General features: G+C 54.7%; 1 protein-coding gene across 3 annotated transcripts in view; it reads right to left on the bottom strand.

The window, feature by feature from the left end:
* Positions 1 to 1,158: 1,158 nt before the first annotated feature.
* The window catches only part of LOC103346677 (golgin subfamily A member 6-like protein 2), a 32,365-nt gene continuing 14,456 nt past the window's right edge, over positions 1,159 to 19,067 (bottom strand). For all 3 annotated transcript variants that reach the window (XM_051827973.2, XM_008252961.4, XM_008252963.4), the window contains 3 exons: positions 3,398 to 3,489; positions 2,923 to 3,063; positions 1,159 to 2,768 (listed from right to left, as the gene is read on the bottom strand). The gene's annotated coding sequence lies outside the window, so the exon portion shown is untranslated. The remainder of the gene's footprint in view (positions 2,769 to 2,922; positions 3,064 to 3,397; positions 3,490 to 19,067) is intronic.

The raw sequence follows: 19,067 nt of genomic DNA, 5'->3' as shown, positions 1-19,067 counted from the left end.
CTTTGACTTTTCTGTCTGGGGCGGGTTGGTCCTCAACGCCTCCCGGGGGCAGTCCCTGGTGGTCTGACAGCTCAGAATGGTTTCCAGATGTGGGCTGACCTTGAACCCCCTGCTCTGAAAGGGGACCGAGGCACGCACTGCGTAAATAACAGACGCGCACTTGAGCAATTAGAGGAGGAAAGCTGTCGGCTCAGTGGTTTGGAAGGCTGAGGTGTGGTTGGCGGCATTCTGTGCATTTTCTCTGGGGCTGAGACGTGCACACAGTCACAAACAGGACTTTAATGAGCTTATAAATCTGGAGTGACTCCATCTCACACGAGCGGGGCTGCGTGGGCCCCGGGTTCCCTCCCAGAGGCCACCCGACCACTTCCCCTGCGCCTGCTCCGCCACGCCCGCCCCCCGGTTTATTCCTCTACCCAGCCAACTGCAGACAGCTTGACTCGCATCCCGAGCCTCACACCGGGGAACGATAATGACCGTGGCCAAGCACGCCGGCCGGCGTTCGCCCGGTTCCTGTGCTCCTTAGCTACCGGAAACGCCTGCTGAGCAGAGCTGCCGCCCGAGGCTCGCGCACGCTTCCCCAGGAGCTGGCTACTTGTCCTGGTGAACCTTCTGCAGCTCACGGTCCAAGCACGCTGACCTTGGCAGTCGCCGCTTGCTCTCCCGCTCTGGCTTTTTCTGTCCACACTATGTCTAAGCATGAATTCAATTCAGCTTCAAAGAAATTGGCACACAAACAGTGTCAACAGTGTCTTGCTGACAGGGTGAGACTAACACAGGAAACGCCCCCTGCCGCCGGCCCACGGCCCAGGCCCAGGGCCCACGCAGGACAGCAAGTCTGTGACCGCCTGCGGGCTGCTGGCAGCGTCCGCCCGGGGCTTTGTCCACAGTTTCTGAGACGCCTGTGGGGATGCCGCCTCGCCAGAGCCCGCGCCAGTCTGAAGGCCACACTGCAACAAGCCGGCAGCGGACCTCCGCTCGCCTCCACGGCTCGTCCTGCCTCCTTAGGTGCCCTAGGGCTCCGTGGTGAACAGGCCCGCGCGGAGGTCTCGGGCGGGGAGACCACTCCTGCAGAACGGCAGGGTCCCCCCCCCCCACCGGCAGAGATCATCTTTCCCCAGAATTTGCCTCCATCCCTTCCCCCACTTTCTTCTCATCTTTCTTTTTATTCCCAAAGTCTACCACCTACACTACAAAGAGGTAGACAGGGGCAGCCATTGTGGTGTAGCAGGTTAAAGCCCTGGCTGGTAGCGCCAGCATCTCATACGGGCACCAGTTCGGGTCCCGGCTGCTCCACTTCCGATCCAGCTCCCTGCCAGTGCACCTGGGAAAGCAGCAGAGGATGGCCCAAGTCCTCAGGCCCCTGCACCCAAATGGGAGACCCAGAGGAAGCTCCTGGCTTCAGATCAGCTCAGTTCTGGCCATTGTGGCCATTTGGGGAGTGAACCAGTGGATGGAAGACCTCTCTCTCTGTCTCTACCTCTCTCTGTAACTCTTTCCAATAAATAAAATAAATCTTAAAAAAAAAAAAAAAGGTAGACAACCATTTGTGTCCTGATGCATTGAGAATTCATTACGGTTTCACAAAAACAGGTACCTGTTACCAGAGTGCTCACATTGCAAGGGCAGCAGTGGAACCGGAAGCGTGCAGACCTGCGCGCGGGGGCTCGGGGACCCCAGCTCTGCCTCCACACGCAGGCCAGGTCTTCCTGGGGCTGCTGCCAGCCCTCTTGGGTGAGCTCTCAGGACGGAGAACGGTCGGCAGTCTGACTCGTGCACTCACAAAGGGCCGGCGTGTTTTCTCGGTCTCAGAACTCGAGAATGTCCCAGAAAACAGAGGCCACCGCTGGAGGCCTCCCGGCTGGAGTCCACACTCCAGCCTGCTCTCCTGGGACCACCAGGGCCACCCAGGAGGTCACTGACCGACCACCGCGCACGTCCAAACAGGGCTGTAGAGCAGCCCGGCCACAACTCCGCCCTGTTTCCACCCCACGTCACCTGAGACGCCTCAGCAGTAAACGAACGGAACTTCCCTACTTATTCTGCACGCGAGGTGGACAAGCAAACTGGCCCTTTCTGGATTAAAAAGTAATAATTCCAAAAGAAGATTTACGGTTAAAATTAAACCACGGTCAAAAGCCATTAGGGCCTGGACTTTGGACGCGTGCCAGGGAGGACAGCTCCGGGCACCTTCCCGAGCGAGCAGAGGCGCACCAGGTGCAGGAAACCCTGACCAAACGACCACATCAAAAACCTCAGTACAACGCTGAAACCTGTTCAGCCACGGCGCCTCGACGTTGGGAAAGCGAAACCAGCTGTGGGTGGGGTGGGGCCGCTGCCAGGCCGGCCTGCCCGGGACACTGCTGCGCCCACGTGAGACGTGAGGCCGCCCCGCCGCGCGGGCACTGCGCCTGCGGGGGGCCTGGGGGGCCGCCCCAGTTGGTTATTCCAGTGTGATTAAGGAACAATCATCTGGGAAAACAGAAGCGCATGTTAGTAGGGCAGGAAAAGCCCCCGGGGGCTGCAGCCCGGAGTCCGGAGTCCGGAGTCCGGGAGCCTTGGAGTAAGGGCGAGTCTGGCGGAGCGGCCCGCGGCCAGCTTCGCAGCGCCCCCTCCTGGAGGCGGGCGGGCGGTGCCGGCCCTAGCTTGCTGGCCGGCAGGTGCTTCCCGCCGGGGCGCGACTGCCCTCTGCTGCCCGCACGCTGCCCAGCCGTGCCCGACCCGGGCCGGGCGGTCCAGGCGCGACCATCAAGCCTCAGTCGCCGCGTCTGTGAAGTGGAAGAGACGGTGACAGGGTCAGTCCTTGCGTGCGCACGAATGCAGTGCCGCCGGGTCCCTGTTCCGCCCCGAGAGAAGCCCCTTCACCTCCCCAGGGGCTTTCCCTCCAGCGTCCCCGCACCGCGTGCACAACGATCAACACACCAGCCGTGCCCCTCTGAGCGCGCTTTCGGGGGCCTTATGACTTCGCCAATGCAACCGGACGAACATGTGAAAAGAGAAACGTCACAAACGTCCTGAACGTGGCTTCCAAAGCGATGTTTCTTACACGTACACATCATTAATCTGAAAGGAAGAGAGCGGTCTCCCATCGACGGCTGGTTCACTGCCCGAGTACCCCAACAGCGGGGCCGGGCCAGGCTGCAGCCGCGAGCGGGGGCTCAGTGCGGGTCTCCACGTGGGGGCAGGGCCCCGCTCCCTGGGCCGTCACCTGCGGCCTGCAGCTCCACACCGGCAGGGAGCTGGAATCGGGCACAGCTGGGCTTGAGCGCAGGCCTAACCACGCAGGCTGTGGGCGTCCCAAGCAGCGTCTCAGTGCCGCGCTAACCTGCTGCCCCATCATTTAGACTAACCTCCCGGCAATTACCCCGCCGACGAGTCCGCGGATGCGGGGACCGACCTGTCATTGCCACAGCCGTCTGGGGTGGCACCTGCTCCCCGGCAGGAGCTCGGAAGTAGGTGCTGCGTAAGCACTCCGATGAATCACTGGAGCTGGCAGAGGCCATCCAGAAACAGAAAGCACAAAATTAGATATGGGGAAGTCTGCTCCAGCAGGCCTAACAGAGCAGTCTAGAAACGGAAGGGCAGAGTGATGGAGGAGCTTTGAAGCCGGAGAGAAGTGGCAGTTGCTACTCTGAGATGGCGATCATACGGCATGTGAATTTCACCCCGACAGTAAAAGGGCAGAACTGTGATGTAGTGACTGTGATCCCCGCTGATTCGGACACTACGAATACCCAGTGACGTCACCCTAAAGAGGGTGACTTCTAGTGCGTGAAGGTTCACACAGATGTTCTCACAAGCCTCCCACAAGCCTTTGGACTTGCAGACAAGGAAAACGGGACCGCGGGTCACTGCACGACTTCTGCTCCTCACACCGGCCAGGCACACGCCCCACTGGAGGCGCCGCCCTGGACGACTTCCGGGAACAGCCACCAGCCCCTCTCAGGCCCTCTGGGCTCTGCCTCCCAGCCGCCCTATCAGAAAGGCACCGCTTGGGCCGGTGCAGTGGTGCAGTGGGTAAAGCCGCCGTCTGCAGTGCTGGCATCCCATGTTGGCGTGGTTCAAGTCCCGGCTGCTCCACTTCTGATCCAGCTCTGCTATGGCCCGGGAAAGTAGTGGGAGATGGTCCAAGTCCTTGGGTCCCTGCACCTGTGTGGGAGACCTGGAAGAAGCCCCTGGCTCCTGGCTTGGGATAAGCACAGCTCCGGCCATTGCAGCCATTTGGGGAGTGAACGAACGGATGGCAGACCTCTCTCTTTCTCTGTCTCTACTTTTCTGTAACTCTATCTTCCAAATAAATAAATAAATCTTAAAAAAAAAAAGAAAGAAAGAAACTATAGCACAGCAGGTTAAAACCCCAGCTTGCAGTGCCAGCTTCCCAATGGGCGCCAGTTCAAGTCCTGGCTGCTCCACTTCCAATCCAGCTCTCTGCTATGGCCTGAGAGAGCAGTAGAAGATCGCCCAAGTCCTTGGGCCCCTGCACCCACGTGGGAGACCCGGAAGAAGCTCCTGGCTCCTGGCTTCAGATCAGTCCAGCTCTGGCCGTTGTGGTCATTTGGGGAGTGAACCAGCGGAATGGAAGACCTCTCTCTCTCTCTCTCTCTCTGGCTCTCTCTCTCTCTGTAACTCTGTCTTTCAAATAAAAAATGAAATAATTCTTTTAAAAAATAAAAGAGGGCCGGCGCCGTGGCTCACTAGGCTAATCCTCCGCCTGCGGTGCCGGCACACCGGGTTCTAGTCCCAGTCAGGGCGCCGGATTCTGTCCCAGTTGCTCCTCTGCCAGTCCAGCTCTCTGCTGTGGCCCAGGAAGGCAGTGGAGGATGGCCCAGGTCCTTGGGCCCTGCACTCGCATGGGGGACCAGAAGGAAGCACCTGGCTCTTGACTTCGGATCAGTGCAGCACGCTGGCTGTAGCGGTCACTTGGGGGATGAACCAAGGGAAAAAGGAAGACCTTTCTTTTTGTGTCTCTCTCACTGTCCAACTCAAAAGAAAGAAAGAAAGAAAGAAGAAAGAAAGAAAGAAAGAAAGAAAGAAAGAAAGAAAGAAAGAAAGAAAAGCCCCGCCTTGTGGCGGTGTTGCCTGGTGGGTGGTGTGGTAGCGCAACAGGTTAAGCCGCGGCCTGTGATGCCAGCATCCCACATGAGCACTGGTGCAAGTCCAGGCTACCACACTTTCTTATTTATTTATTTATTTATTTATTTTTTGACAGGCAGAGTGGATAGTGAGAGAGAGAGACAGAGAGAAAGGTCTTCCTTTTGCCGTTGGTTCACCCTCCAATGGCCGCTGCGGCTGGCACACCGCGCTGATCCGATGGCAGGAGCCAGGTGCTTCTCCTGGTCTCCCATGGGGTGCAGGGCCCAAGCACCTGGGCCATCCTCCACTGCACTCCCGGGCCACAGCAGAGAGCTGGCCTGGAAGAGGGGCAACCGGGACAGAATCCGGCGCCCCGACCGGGACTAGAACCTGGTGTGCCAGCGCCACAAGGCGGAGGACCAGCCTATTGAGCCATTGCGCCAGCCTTATTTATTTATTTTTTTGACAGGCAGAGTGGACAGTGAGAGAGAGAGACAGAGAGAGAAAGGTCTTCCTTTGCCGTTGGTTCACCCTCCAATGGCTGCTGCTGCCGGTGCACCACGCTGATCCGAAGCCAGGAGCCAGGTGCTTTTCCTGGTCTCCCATGGGGTGCAGTGCCCAAGCACTTGGGCCATCCTCCACTGCACTCCCGGGCCACAGCAGAGAGCTGGCCTGGAAGAGGGGCAACCGGGACAGAATCCAGCACCTCGATCGGGACTAGAACCCGGGGTGCTGGCACCGCAGGCAGAGGATTAGCCTAGTGAGCCACGGTGCCAGCCGCTCCACTTTCTTTTTCTTTCTTTTTTTTTTTTTTAAACGGGAGTTCCATTAGTTTTTTGACTAACTTTCTTTCTTTTCTAAGATTTATTTATTTGAGGGGCCGGTTCTGTGGCATAGCGGGTTAAAGCTGCCACCTGCAGCGCTGGCATCCCATATGGGCGCCGGTTCAAGTCCTGGCTGCTCCTCCTCTGATCCAGCTCTCTGCTGTGGCCTGGGAAAACACTGGAAGATGGCCCAAGTGCTTGGGCCCCTGCACCCATGTGGGAGACCCAGAAGAAGCTCTTGGCTCCTGGCTTCGGATTGTAGCAGCTCCGGCCGATGCAGCCATCTGGGGAGTGAACCAGCGGATGGAAGACCTCTCTCTCTGTCTCTGCCTCTTTCTGTAACTCTTTCAAATAAATAAAATAAATCTTGAAAAAAATTATTTCTTTATTTGAAAGGCAGAGTTACAGAGAGGCAGAGGCAGAGAGAGAGAGAGAGAGAGAGAGAGAGAGAGAGGTTTCTTCCATCCACTGGTTCCCTCCCCCAATAGCTGCAACAGCCGGAGCTGCGCTGATCTGAAGCCAGGAGCCAGGAGCTTCTTCCCGGTCTCCACTTTCCGTCCAGTTCCGTGCTAAGGCCCCTGCTAAGGGAGAAGCCACAGAAGAAGGCCCCTGCCACCGTCGTTGGAGACCCAAATGAAGCTCTTGACTTCCACGCCCGGCCCAGCTCAGACCGTTGCGGCCATTCATGGAGTGAACCAGCGGATGGAAGACCTCGCTCTGTGTGTCTTTCTCTCCCTGCAACTCTGCCTTTCGAATAAATCTTTAAAAAGGAAGGGAGGGAGGGAGGGAGGGAGGAGGGCCCTACTACAAGAGCCCCAGCTCCACTCCCTCTCTCCTTACCTCGCTTGATTTTTCTCGGAATCCTCAGAACACACTGCATGTGCCCGTGAATTTCGGTGTGTCAGGGCAGGGCTACCTGTCAGTTTTCCTTTCTGTGAGAGTCCTGACATCTGGCGGGCGCCTGACAGATAACAGGCGCCGTGAAGCCAACGAAAAAGCGGTTGAACTCTCCCACGAACTGGGCAGCATCTTTTAGGGCTTTGAGACCGCACTACAAAAATGAAACTATAATGTGACTGTGGTAAATACCAGTTGTGAGCGCCGCCCCAAAGCGCTGCCTAGTCCCCGGGTCACTCCTGCGTGTGCTCCTCTCACGCCCAGCGCGGGGCATCTGTCTGCTGTGCTAACACCTGGGGGACGCACAAGGGCTTCTGGCAATACAAGCGAGCACAAAATAGCTGGCCGCAAGACACGTCCAGGTCCCGCCCGGGGTGTGTGCCCAGAGTTAGGCGTCTCTGAGGGGCAGAGGTAGGAGACTGTGCAGAGCAGGGCTCGGAGTCCAGGCAGCAACAGAGCGTGGCCTCCAAGAACCCAGAGCCTGGGTAGAAGTGGCTCCTGCCCCAAAGCCGTCTGCAGCGCTAACCCTGGAGGATCAGTGCGCGTGCCTGGAGAGCTCGCAGGGCTGGGCTCTCCTGAGCTGGGTCAGCGTGGTCCGCCTGGAGGGGTCACCTCGAGGGTGGACCGAGAGCCGCCAAGGCCCAGGGCCACTGCAGAGGAGTGCCCAGGGCCACCGCAGAGGAGTGCCCGGGGCCTCTGTTCACACCCCGCAGCAGCATGAGTCGGGCTGGAGGAGCCGTCCCCTGCAGCTCCGGCTCGGCTCGGCTCCTCGCAGCTGTTGGGACCTGTGTCCCTAAGGCACACACACTCACAGACTCAAACGTGTCACCGTCCATCTGGGCCGTCCGTGGCCATGGGGGGTTACTGTTACATCTTAAATAGAACAAATGTTCAATATGACAAATGTCTGCTTGCCAGCCTGGACTCCACATTTTAAATGAATAGCACAGAAACATTTTTCCAACCTTTAATAAAACATAACACTTTCTAGAACTGTCCTGAAACTCAATTTCTGTAGGAAACTCCAAGCTTTGTAAACTGTGGTCCATTCCCAGACATGCACACACACATTTTCCCCAAAACTTCCTTGTAACATGTCCAAAGTACATATCTCAAATTCAAAAGCAAATTTTTCATTAAAACAAATTAAACCAGCGGCCAGTGTTGTGGCATAGAGGGGGAAAGCTCCTGCCTACAGTACTGGAATCTCTTATGGGAGCTGGTTCACGTCCCGGCTGCTCCACTTCTGGTCCAGCTCCCTGCTTATGGCCTAGGAAAGCAGTGGAAGATGGACCAAGTGCTTGGGCCCCCGCACTCACGTGGGAGACCCGGATGAAGCTCCTGGCTTCTGGCTGCAGCCTGGTCCAGCCCTGGCCATTGTGGCCATTTGGGAAGAACTCTCTCTCTCTCTCTCTCTCTCTCTCTCTTTCTCTCTCTCTCTCTCTAGCTCTGCCTTTCAAATAAATAATAAATCGTAATAAAATTAATTTTTTTGACAGGCAGAGTGGACAGTGAGAGAGAGAGACAGAGAGAAAGGTCTTCCTTTGCCGTTGATTCACCCTCCAATGGCCGCCGTGGCCGGCGCGCTGCGGCCAGCGCACCGCGCTGATCCAATGGCAGGAGCCAGGTGCTTCTCCTGGTCTCCCATGGGGTGCAGGGCCAAGCACTTGGGCCATCCTCCACTGCACTCCGTGGCCACAGCAGAGAGCTGGCCTGGAAGAGGGGCAACCGGGACAGAATCCGGCGCCCCGACCGGGACTAGAACCCGGGTGCCGGTGCCGCGGGTGGAGGATTAGCCTGGTGAGCCGCGGCGCCGGCCCCTGTGCTTCTTTCAGGAACGACAGCCTCACTACCTCGTGGCCCTCCTCCCGTGGGGATTTCGCTTTTCTCGATTCCCGAAGTATGAAGCAAAAAGCATCCAGAGCCAGACGCAGCTAAAACTCCAAAGCCATCAGTGCAGGCCTGGGCGTAGCAGGGACAGCGCCTGGCGCAGCCTCGTGACCAGTGGCCTCGCACAGCAGAGATGCAAACTCAGGGCCCTGTGGAGGTGGCAGGGCCCCAGGAGCCAGCTGGGGCAGAGGGAGGGGACGCTCTGGCCGGGGGGAAGCACAAGTGCCCTGACGGGGGACCCCAGTGAGGGCATGCAGGGAGGGGGGCAGCTCTTCCGATTTTTTCAGAAAAGCCAGAAATCCACTTTTTATGTGAATGTTTAGATTTTTAAGTATCAATTGGTTCTAAAAATGGCTTAAAAATACTCTGTGGGGACTGGCGCTGTGGCTTAGCAGGTGAAGCCGCCACCTGCAGTGCCGGCACCCATAAGGGCACCAGTTCAAGTCCCGGCTGCTCCACTTCCGATCCAGCTCTCTGCTGTGGCCTGGGAAAGCAGTGGAAGATGGCCCAAGTCCTTGGGCCCCTGCACCCGTGTGGGAGACCTGGAAGAAGCTCCTGGCTCCCCGCTTCAGACTGGTGCAGTTCCAACTATTTCAGCCAATTAGGGAGTGAACAGCGGATGGAAGACCTCTCTCTCTCCAACTCCGACTTTCAAATAGATAAATAAATCTTTTTAAAATATACTCTGTGGGTGAGTGTGATGCTGAAGTGCCAGAAGCGTCACAAGGTGCTGCCGCCTGTCCAGGCCCCTGCAGGTCCCCTGCCCGCTGCCCCGCAGGCGGGGCGTCCCGGCACTTGGCCCTGTGCCGCCCCTCCCAGCTCAGAGCGGGTGCTCCCAGGGCCCGAGGGCGGATGTGCCTTGCATGAAGTGTGGGTTGCTCCAGCTGTCCCCCCTGTCCCCATCAACCTCTCCAGTCCACCGGAGCCCCCCCACCCCAGACCTTCCTGCCGCTCCCACCACCAGCTCTCCCTCTCCCCTGGCATCAGCACTGTCCCAAGGGAGCTGTAGCCGCTGTCAGCACCCTGGCTCTGGCCTGGTTAGCACATTGTAGCCCTGGGCCTGCTGAACTTGCCCTCAGAGGCTGGCACCAGGCTGGGCTCAGGGTGACACGGGGGACGGCGTGGAGGGCCGGGGAGCCGCTGGAACAGCTGTGAGGCCGGGGGCTGGCAGGGGCACTGGGAGCCCATGTGGACTCAGCCCTGGGGGTGGGAGCGGCGGCACACAGCCAGGGCCCACCCCGGGGCCACGCTGGGAGGGGCACAGAAAGCCCTTCGCTTGCAGAGCCCACAGGCTGGGAGCGAGCGGCCAGCGGCCAGCGGGGCCCGTCCCTGCCAGACAGGCCCAGAGGTTTACTGTGAGTTTTCTAAGCTTTGATGACGTGAAGCTCCAGGCTGAGGACGCTGCTGCACACTGCAGCGACGCAATTTTCGGTGTATGTATGTAATATTTAAGGTTGGAAAAAACAAATCTCAAAAGCAAAGATATTAACTCTTATTAGAAAAAAAGGACAAAAAAAAGCCAAAGCATGATGCGTTTTGTCAGCCTTAAGTGGGCTCCACACCTGCGCGGTGCCGGGACTGCCGGGCGGCGAGCGGCGGGGGGAGCGGGCCTCGGTGGGGGCTGGCGCTGGCGGGGCGGCTTCCCACTGCGTGGTTGGTGTGGATGTGAACGCCTACGCTTCCACTATGTATAAAGTGCTGTGTGATTCAGCTTTTTTTACTTGCATTTCTTTTTTGGTTGGCTCATTAACAAGACAAGGTGACACCATTAAAGCTGCCTCTGCCATTCAAAAAATAAATAAATAAATAAATAAATAAATAAATAAATAAATAAAATATACTCTGGGCTAGCACCATGGCTCACTAGGCTAATCCTCCACCTGCGGCGCCGGCACACCAGGTTCTAGTCCGGGTCAGGGCGCCGGATTCTGTCCCGGTTGCCCCTCTTCCAGGCCAGCTCTCTGCTGTGGCCAGGGAGTGCAGTGGAGGATGGCCCAAGTACTTGGGCCCTGCACCCCATGGGAGACCAGGGAGAAATACCTGGCTCCTGACTTCGGATCGGCGTGGCGCCGGCTGTGTCAGCCATTGTTGGGGGGTGAACCAACGGCAAAAGGAAGACCTTTCTCTCTGTCTCTCTCTCTCTCACTAACTCTGCCTGTCAAAAAAAAAAAAAAAAAAAAGCTATCAATCAATGATAGTTTTTAAAAAAAATACTTTGTGGGCTAAACACAACACGTTCATGACCCGAGGTGGCACCTGACTCTGAGCTCTGGCGGGCTGCAGGTGACTCCAGGGGGCTCCAGCCCCAGCCCCAGGACTCAGTAGCTGCTTCCTGGGGCGGTCACTCCACCTCCGAGTCACCTGGTGCTGGTAATGCCGGCAGCGGCAAAGCGGCCGCACAGGGAAGAAGGGTTCAAATCCTAGCTCCAGCACGTGCCGCCATTCCCCTTAGCTGAGGCGCTTCGACTGACCCCTCAGGCTCCAACCTCCTCACCTGCAAAATGTGGATAATAACGCAATCCCCCCATGGCGCTGCTGGGGGATTATGAGAGACAATGCATCCACGTGGGAGACCAGCACTGAGCCCTGGCTCCCGGCTTCGGCACGGCCCAGCCCTGCAACCGATCTGCGGAGTGAACTGGTAGATGGGAGATATCTCTTTCTCTGCCTTTCAAATAAACGAATACATACGGGCCGGTGCCATGGCTCAACAGGCTAATCCTCCGCCTAGCGGCGCCGGCACACCGGGTTCTAGTCCCGGTCGGGGCACCGGATTCTGTCCCGGTTGCCCCTCTTCCAGGCCAGCTCTCTGCTGTGGCCACGGAGTGCAGTGGAGGATGGCCCAAGTGCTTGGGCCCTGCACCCCATGGGAGACCAGGGTAAGTACCTGGCTCCTGCCTTCGGATCAGCGCAGTGCGCCGGCCGCAGCACACCAGCCACGGCGGCCACTGGAAGGTGAACCAACAGCAAAAGGAAGACCTTTCTCTCTGTCTCTCTCTCTCACTGTCCACTCTGCCTGTCAAAAAAAAATTTAAAAAATAAAAATAAAAAATAAATACATAGGTAAATGAGATAACACATGCAAAGTGGCCTGGCAAAGAAAGCAACTATGGGCCGGCGCCGCGGCTCACTAGGCTAATCCTCCGCCTAGCGGCGCCGGCACACCGGGTTCTAGTCCCAGTCGGGGCGCCGGATTCTGTCCCGGTTGCCCCTCTTCCAGGCTAGCTCTCTGCTGTGGCCAGGGAGTGCAGTGGAGGATGGCCCAGGTGCTTGGGCCCTGCACCCCATGGGAGACCAGGAGAAGCACCTGGCTCCTGCCATCGGATCAGCGCGGTGCGCCGGCCGCAGCGCGCCGGCTGTGGCGGCCATTGGAGGGTGAACCAACGGCAAAGGAAGACCTTTCTCTCTGTCTCTCTCTCTCACTGTCCACTCTGCCTGTCAAAAATAAAAAAATTAAAAAAAAAAAAAAAAAGAAAGCAGCTACGACACGGGCCAGCTATTGCTGTCTGCGTTCCCTGGTGCCTTGCTCACCGCTCAGTCACTGTCAGCCAATCCCTTAAACTCTTGGAATCCATCCCCTTTTTATTTTCACTCTCTCTGCCCTACTTTATGACCTTGTCCTCACTGCCGTGGACGGCTTTGTTATAACGATCCGTGACGCAGCTGTAGCTTGGATGTAGCTTGGTCCCCACAGGTCCTGTGATGGGGGCTTGGTGCCCAGGATAGCAGTACCGGAAGGTGGTGGGACCTGGTGGGGGGTCCTAGGTCGGTTGGGGGTGTGCCCTGGAAGAGGGTTAAGTACTTCTGTGGGGCCCTGGTTAGTTCTCATGAGAGGATTGTCATAAAAGCCGAGCCTGTGGCCTGCATCGTGGCACGGTGAGTGAAGCTGCCATCTGTGACGCCAGCATCCCATATGGGTGCCAGTTTGAGTCCCAGCTGCTTCATCTCCCGTCCAGCTCCCTGCTAAAGCGCCTGGAAAGCAGTGGAAGATGACTCGAGTCCTTGGACCCCTGCACCCATGTGGGAGACGTGGAAGAAGCCCATTACTCCTGGCTTTGGTCTGGCTCAGCCTTGGCCATTGGGAGCGAAACAGCAGATGAAAGATTCTCTCTCTCCCTTTCTCTGTAACTCTGCCTTTCAAATAAATTAAATCTAAAAAAAAAAAAAAAAGTCTGAGCCTGTCCCCGCCGGCAGTCTGTCTCTGGATTCTTGTCTGAGACGAGGTCCCTCACTCCCACCCTCGCTCCCACACCCCTCCCCCATCACCATCTGCCACAAGGGAACACAGTTGCGAGGCCTCGCTGGAGTGCAGCCAGGGCCAGCATCACACTTCTGATAAACCCCTTCTATTCCATAAGTGGCCTGCTTCACGTACCCTGCCGTAGTAACACGGGACTGCAACCCTCCCCGCCGCCTCCGCACGGAGCACCCTTAGTAAATCAGCTGCACCCAGCTCATTCCGCCTATCGACACGATAAGCTATCTACGTAATACACGGAGCCAAGGGTGTCATTCTTCCCGTCACGCACACAGCAAAGTCTGAGTCCAAGGCAGGCCCCAGCCTGGCTCTGGGCGCCCCACATTCACCCTCTCCCAGCGCCGGCAACAGTCTCTCGGCCCCACCCACACCGAGCTCCTCTCAGCTTTTCCTGAGCAGGCAGAGAACTTCCGGCCACCCGTCCCTGGAGTACAGTCTCTGCTCAGAAACGCCGTCCCCCACGCCGCCTGCTTGCCCCTTTCTCCCGCCTGTAGTGGACTCTCCCCTGTGAAGGCGTCCTACCCTCGCTGGTCCGGGCCGGCCCCCTTCCTCCAGGGCTCCAGCACCCTCAGCGCCCAGGGCTCTGCTGGCCGCACCTAGCATGCGGAGATGTGCTCGCTGAGACAGCAGGCCGGGGTAAGAATCTGGCCCTCCCTGTTGGTATCCCCAGCCGGCATGCCATCAGTGCTCAATGTTTGCTGACGCAATTAATGAGGACATTTTAAGAAAAGCAAAAAAAAAAAAAAAAAAAAAAAAAAGGTAATTTTTTTTGACAGGCAGAGTTAGACAGTGAGAAAGAGAGACAGAGAGAAAGGTCTTCCTTTGCCGTTGGTTCACCCTCCAATGGCCGCTGTGGCCGGCGCACCGCGCTGATCCGATGGCAGGAGCCAGGTGCGTCTCCTGGTCTCCCATGGGGTGCAGGGCCCAAGCACTTGGGGCATCCTCCACTGCACTCCCTGGCCACAGCAGAGAGCTGGCCTGGAAGAGGAGCAACCGGGACAGAATCCGGCACCCCAACCAGGACTAGAACTGGGGTGCCGGCGCCGCAGGTGGAGGATTAGCCTAGTGAGCCGCGGCACTGGTCCAAAAAAGGTAATTTTAACACATCCTGCTGCAAGAAGCAGAGCTCTTTGACCCCCCAGAGAAAAGATAGAACATGATAATAAAAATATATAGTTCTGGTTCTGGATCAAGATGGCGGGGTAGGGAGGGAGCTGCTGCTCCAGTCTAGAAGAAGAGAGTTTAACAAAAGTGGGGAGAGTGTGGTGTTAGGGAAACGCAGGGGAAACCCCACACAAATCAGAGGAGCACAGGGGCATACGTGGAGGGTGAGGACACACAGCGCAGGACCCCAGCAGCCGAGAGCCTCCACACAGCGTTGCAGAGTGCGGTGAGACCAGACTGCCGCAGCCCAGGCCACCGGCGAAAAAGCTTCAGGAAGAGCCCAGAGGGAATCCAGTTTGGAGCCCCGTGGGTGACAGTGTACCTGCCAAACTAGAGGAGAAAAAACAAAGTGGGGGGCACGTTTTCTCTCTCCCCACCACCCTGCAACTGCATCCTGTAACAAGCTGGCAGGGGCAGGTGCCATTTTGGACGTATGTGACAGCTGTGCCAGCTGTGCCAGCACGTGTCCACGCCCAGCAACCAGCCAAGTGGAGACTCCTGAGTCTGGTGGGGAGAACAGACGGGGCTGGGTGCTCCTGACTGTGGGAGGCTTGTGTGCCGGGACTGTGAAGACGCTGACGCGGCGTGGGAGGACTCAGGGTGCAGCTGGGACTTTGGGCAGTCACTGTGTGAGGTTCCACACGCTCAGGCTCCCTGGTTCCCCGGCGACGGACACTGCTGGGGAATCTGAGTTCACACTGAGGACCGCACAGATCCTTCCTGTGGTCCTGGGGCAGAACGGACGAATGATACACCCACTGGGGCTGGCACCCAGGAACGATACACCCACTGGGGCTGGCACCCAGGAACGATACACCCACTGGGGCTGGCACCCAGGCACTGGTCATCTTTTTTTTTTTTTTTTTTTTTTTTGACAGGCAGAGTGGACAGTGAGAGAGACAGAGAGAAAGGTCTTCCTTTGCCGTTGGTTCACCCTCCAATGGCTGCCGCGGCCGGCGCGCTGTGGCCAGCGCACTGCGCTGATCCGATGGCAGGAGCCAGGAGCCAGGTGCTTTTCCTGGTCTCCCATGGGGTGCAGGGCCCAAGCACCTGGGCCATCCTCCACTGCACTCCTGGGCCACAGCAGAGGGCTGGCCTGGAAGGGGAGCAACTGGGACAGAATCCGGCGCCCCGACCGGGACTAGAACCTGGTGTGCCGGCGCCGCTAGGCGGAGGATTAGCCTAGTGAGCCGCGGCGCCGGCCCATCTTTGAGGAGAGGAGCTCAGCTGAGTCTACGCCAACAGACAAGAACAAACCTCCCCTCTGATTAAAAAAAAAAGAGAGAAAGAGATTTGCCACACCGAAGCTGGGTGTGTCACCTCAGATGTGCCCCTCACCCTGGTGCACTGAGCAGAGCCCCTTGGCCACGCCTACCACACACTTGCAGGTGTTCCCTGAAAGCAGACATCCCACTAGTCCACATAGATATAGTCCAAAGATAAAAGCTGCCACAGCGAAAAAACAAAGAAGAAACCAATGAGTATCTCCACAAACGCCAAATAACAAACACCAATTCAAGAAACAAGAATAAGGAAGACAACATGACGCCCCCAAAAGAACGCAGCAGTTCAGTACCACATTGTGAAGATGATGAGGTGGAAGAAATGCCGGAAATGGAATTCAAAAAATGGATCATAGGATTACTTAGAAGTAATCAGAAGCAAATACACGAACTAATCAAATCCATACAAGACATGAAAGAAAATTTTTCCCACAAAATTGAGATCTTAAAGAGAAATCAAAATGAAATCTTAGAAATGAAGAATCCAATAAAACAAATACAAGGCAGTGGAAACAAATACAAGGCAGTGAAAAGCCTTAACAACAGAATTGGTGAAGCAGAAGAAAGAATATCTGACTTAGAAGACAAAGCACAGGAAATTACACAGTCAGACCAAACACAAGAAGAAATTAGAAACCTGAAAGCCACTGTTGGTAATCTACAGGATACTATCAAATGACCCAACACATGGGTTCGAGAAGTTCCTGAAGGCGTGGAAAGAGAGAAAGGATTAGAAGGCCTTTTTTAGTGAAATAATAACAGAAAATTTCCCTAATTTGGAGAAAGGGACATCCAAGTGCAGGAAGCACATAGAATTAATAGATATGACCAGAAAAGATCTTCACCATGACACATTGTAATCAAACTCTCCACAGAAAAACATAAAAAAAATTCTAAAATGTGCACGAGAGAAATGCCAGATTACTTTCAGAGGATCTCCAATTAGACTTCTCATCAGAAACCCTACAGGCCAGGAGAGAGTAGTGAGATACATTCCAAGTCTTAAGAGAAAAGAACTGTCAACCCAGAGGATTATACACTGTAAAGCTTTCATTTATGGGAGCCAGCGCCGTGGCGCACTAGGTTAATCCTCTGCCTGCAGTGCTGGTATCCCATATGGGTGCCGGTTCTAGTCCCGGTTGCTCCTCTTCCAGTCCAGCTCTCTGCTGTGGCCCAGGAAGGCAGTGGAGGATGGCCCAGGTGCAGCGCCGGCCGTAGCAGCCATTAGGGGAGTGAACCCGTCCAGCCCTGCAGAATATGCTTAAGGATGTACTGCACACAGGAATACAGAAACATGGTCATCACTACAGAAGAAAGTAAAGGAAGGAAATCTCCCAATAAAAGCACAAAGGAAATCCAAAGTAAAAAATAGGAATATTTATGGGAAAATGGCAGGGCATTTTATCAACAGGACTATTTATCAATAGTCACCTTCAATGTAAATGTCCTCAACTCTCCAGTTAAAAGACACAGACTAGGGGCTGGTGCTGTGGTGTAGTGGGTAAAGCCACTGCCTCCAGTGCCAGCTTCCCATATGGGTGCCGGTTCTAGTCCTGATTGCTTCACTTCAGATCCAACTCTCTGCTGTGGCCTGGGAAAGCAGTAGAAGATGGCCCAAGTCCTTGGCCCCTGCACCTGGGTGGGAGACCCAGAAGAAGCTCCTGGCTCCTCACTTTGGATCAGTGCAGCTCTGGCTACTGCGGCCATCTGGGGAGTGAACCAGCAGATGGAAGACCTCTCTCTCTCTCTCTCTCTCTCAGCTTCTCTGTAACTCTGCCTTTCAAATAAAAAAAGGCACAGACTGGATGAATGGATTAAAAAAACAAAACCCATCTATTTGCTGCCTACAAGAAACACATCTCACCAACAAACATGCATGTAGACTGAAAGTGAAAGAATGAAAAAAGATACTCCATGTTAACAGAAACCAAAAAAGAGCTGGTGTAGCCATCCTAAAATCAGACAAAATACACTTTAACACAGAAACTATTAAAAGAGTCAAAGAAGAGCACTATATAATGACTAAGGGATCAATTTAACAGGAAGATGTAACATATATGCACCTAATTACAGGGCGCCTGGCTATTTAAAACAAATGTTAAGGGATCTAAGGGAGACATAGACTCTAAAACAATAGTAATGGGGGATTTCAATACTTCACTTTCAGCAATAGACAGATCAACCAGCAGAAAATCAGCAATGAAACAGCAGAGTTAATCGATGCTATAGACTAAATGGATCTAACAGATATCTACAGAACTTTTCATCCTACAGTTACAGAATACAGATTCTTCTCAGCAGTGCACAGAACTTTCTCTAGGACTGACCACATGCCAGGCCATAAGTCAAGTCTCAGCAAATTCAAAAGAATCAAAACCATACCATGCATCTTCTTGGACCACAGTGGAATGAAGCTGGAAATCAGCAACTCAGGAATCTCTAGAGCATATGCAAACACATGGAGACTGAACAACATGCTCCTGAATGCACAGTGGGTCATAGAAGAAATCAAAAGAGAAATAAAAAAATTTCTGGAAGCAAATGAAGATGACAGTACAACGTATCAAAACTTATGGGATACAGCAAAAGCAGTGTTATGAGGAAAGTTTAGGGGCCGGTGCTGTGGTGCAGCAGATAAAGCCACTGCCTGCAGTGTGGGCATCCCACGTAGGCGCCAGTTCACGTCCTGGCTGCTCCACTTCTGATCCAGCTCTTTGCTATGGTTGGGAAAGCAGGGGAAGATGGCCCAAGTCCTTAGGCCCTGCACCATAGAAATAAAAAAGAATCATCAGAAATTACTACAAAGAGCTGTAGGCCAACAAACTGGGAAACCTAGAAGAAATGGAAAAAATCCTGGACACATACAAACTAACTAAATTGAGCCATGAGGACATAGAAAACCTAAACAGACCCAGTATCAAGGTGAAAATTGAATCAGTAATAAAAACCCTTCCAACAAAGAAAAGCCCAGGACCAGATGGCTTCACTGCTGAATTCTACCAATTAAAGAAGAACTAACTCCAATTCTTCTCAAGTTATTCACAACAATTGAAAGGGAGTGAATCCTCCCAAATTCTGTCTATGAAGCCAGCATCACCTTAATTCCTAAACTCGGAAAAGATACAACAGAGAAAGAGAACCACAGAGCAATTTCCCTGATGAACATAGATGCAAAAAACCCTCAACAAAATTCTAGCCAATTGAATCCAACAACACATAAGAAAGATCATTCACCCAGACCAAGTGGGATTTAGCCCTGGTATGTGCAGATGGTTCAACATCCGCAAATCAATCAATGTGATACATCACATTAACAAACTGAAGAACAAAAACCATATGATTATCTCAATAGATGCAGAGAAAACATTTGATAACATTCAACACCCTTTCATGATGAAAACTCTAAGCAAATTGGGTATAGAAGGAACATTCCTCAACACAGTCAAGGTAATTTATGACAAACCCATGGCCAGAGTCCTATTGAATGGGGAAAAGTTGGAAGCATTCTCAATGAGATCTGGAACCAGACAAGGATGCTCACTCTCACCACTGCTATTCAATATGGTCCTGGAAGTCTTAGAGCCATTAGGCAAGAAAAAGAAATCAAAGGGATACAAATTGGGAACGAGGAAGTCAAACTATCCCTATTTGCAGATGACATGATTATATAGAGAGAGG

This window comes from Oryctolagus cuniculus, chromosome 1 (genome assembly GCF_964237555.1).
Source record: "Oryctolagus cuniculus chromosome 1, mOryCun1.1, whole genome shotgun sequence".
Taxonomy (NCBI): Eukaryota; Metazoa; Chordata; class Mammalia; order Lagomorpha; family Leporidae; genus Oryctolagus; species Oryctolagus cuniculus.
This window is presented reverse-complemented; position numbering and strand designations above follow the sequence as displayed.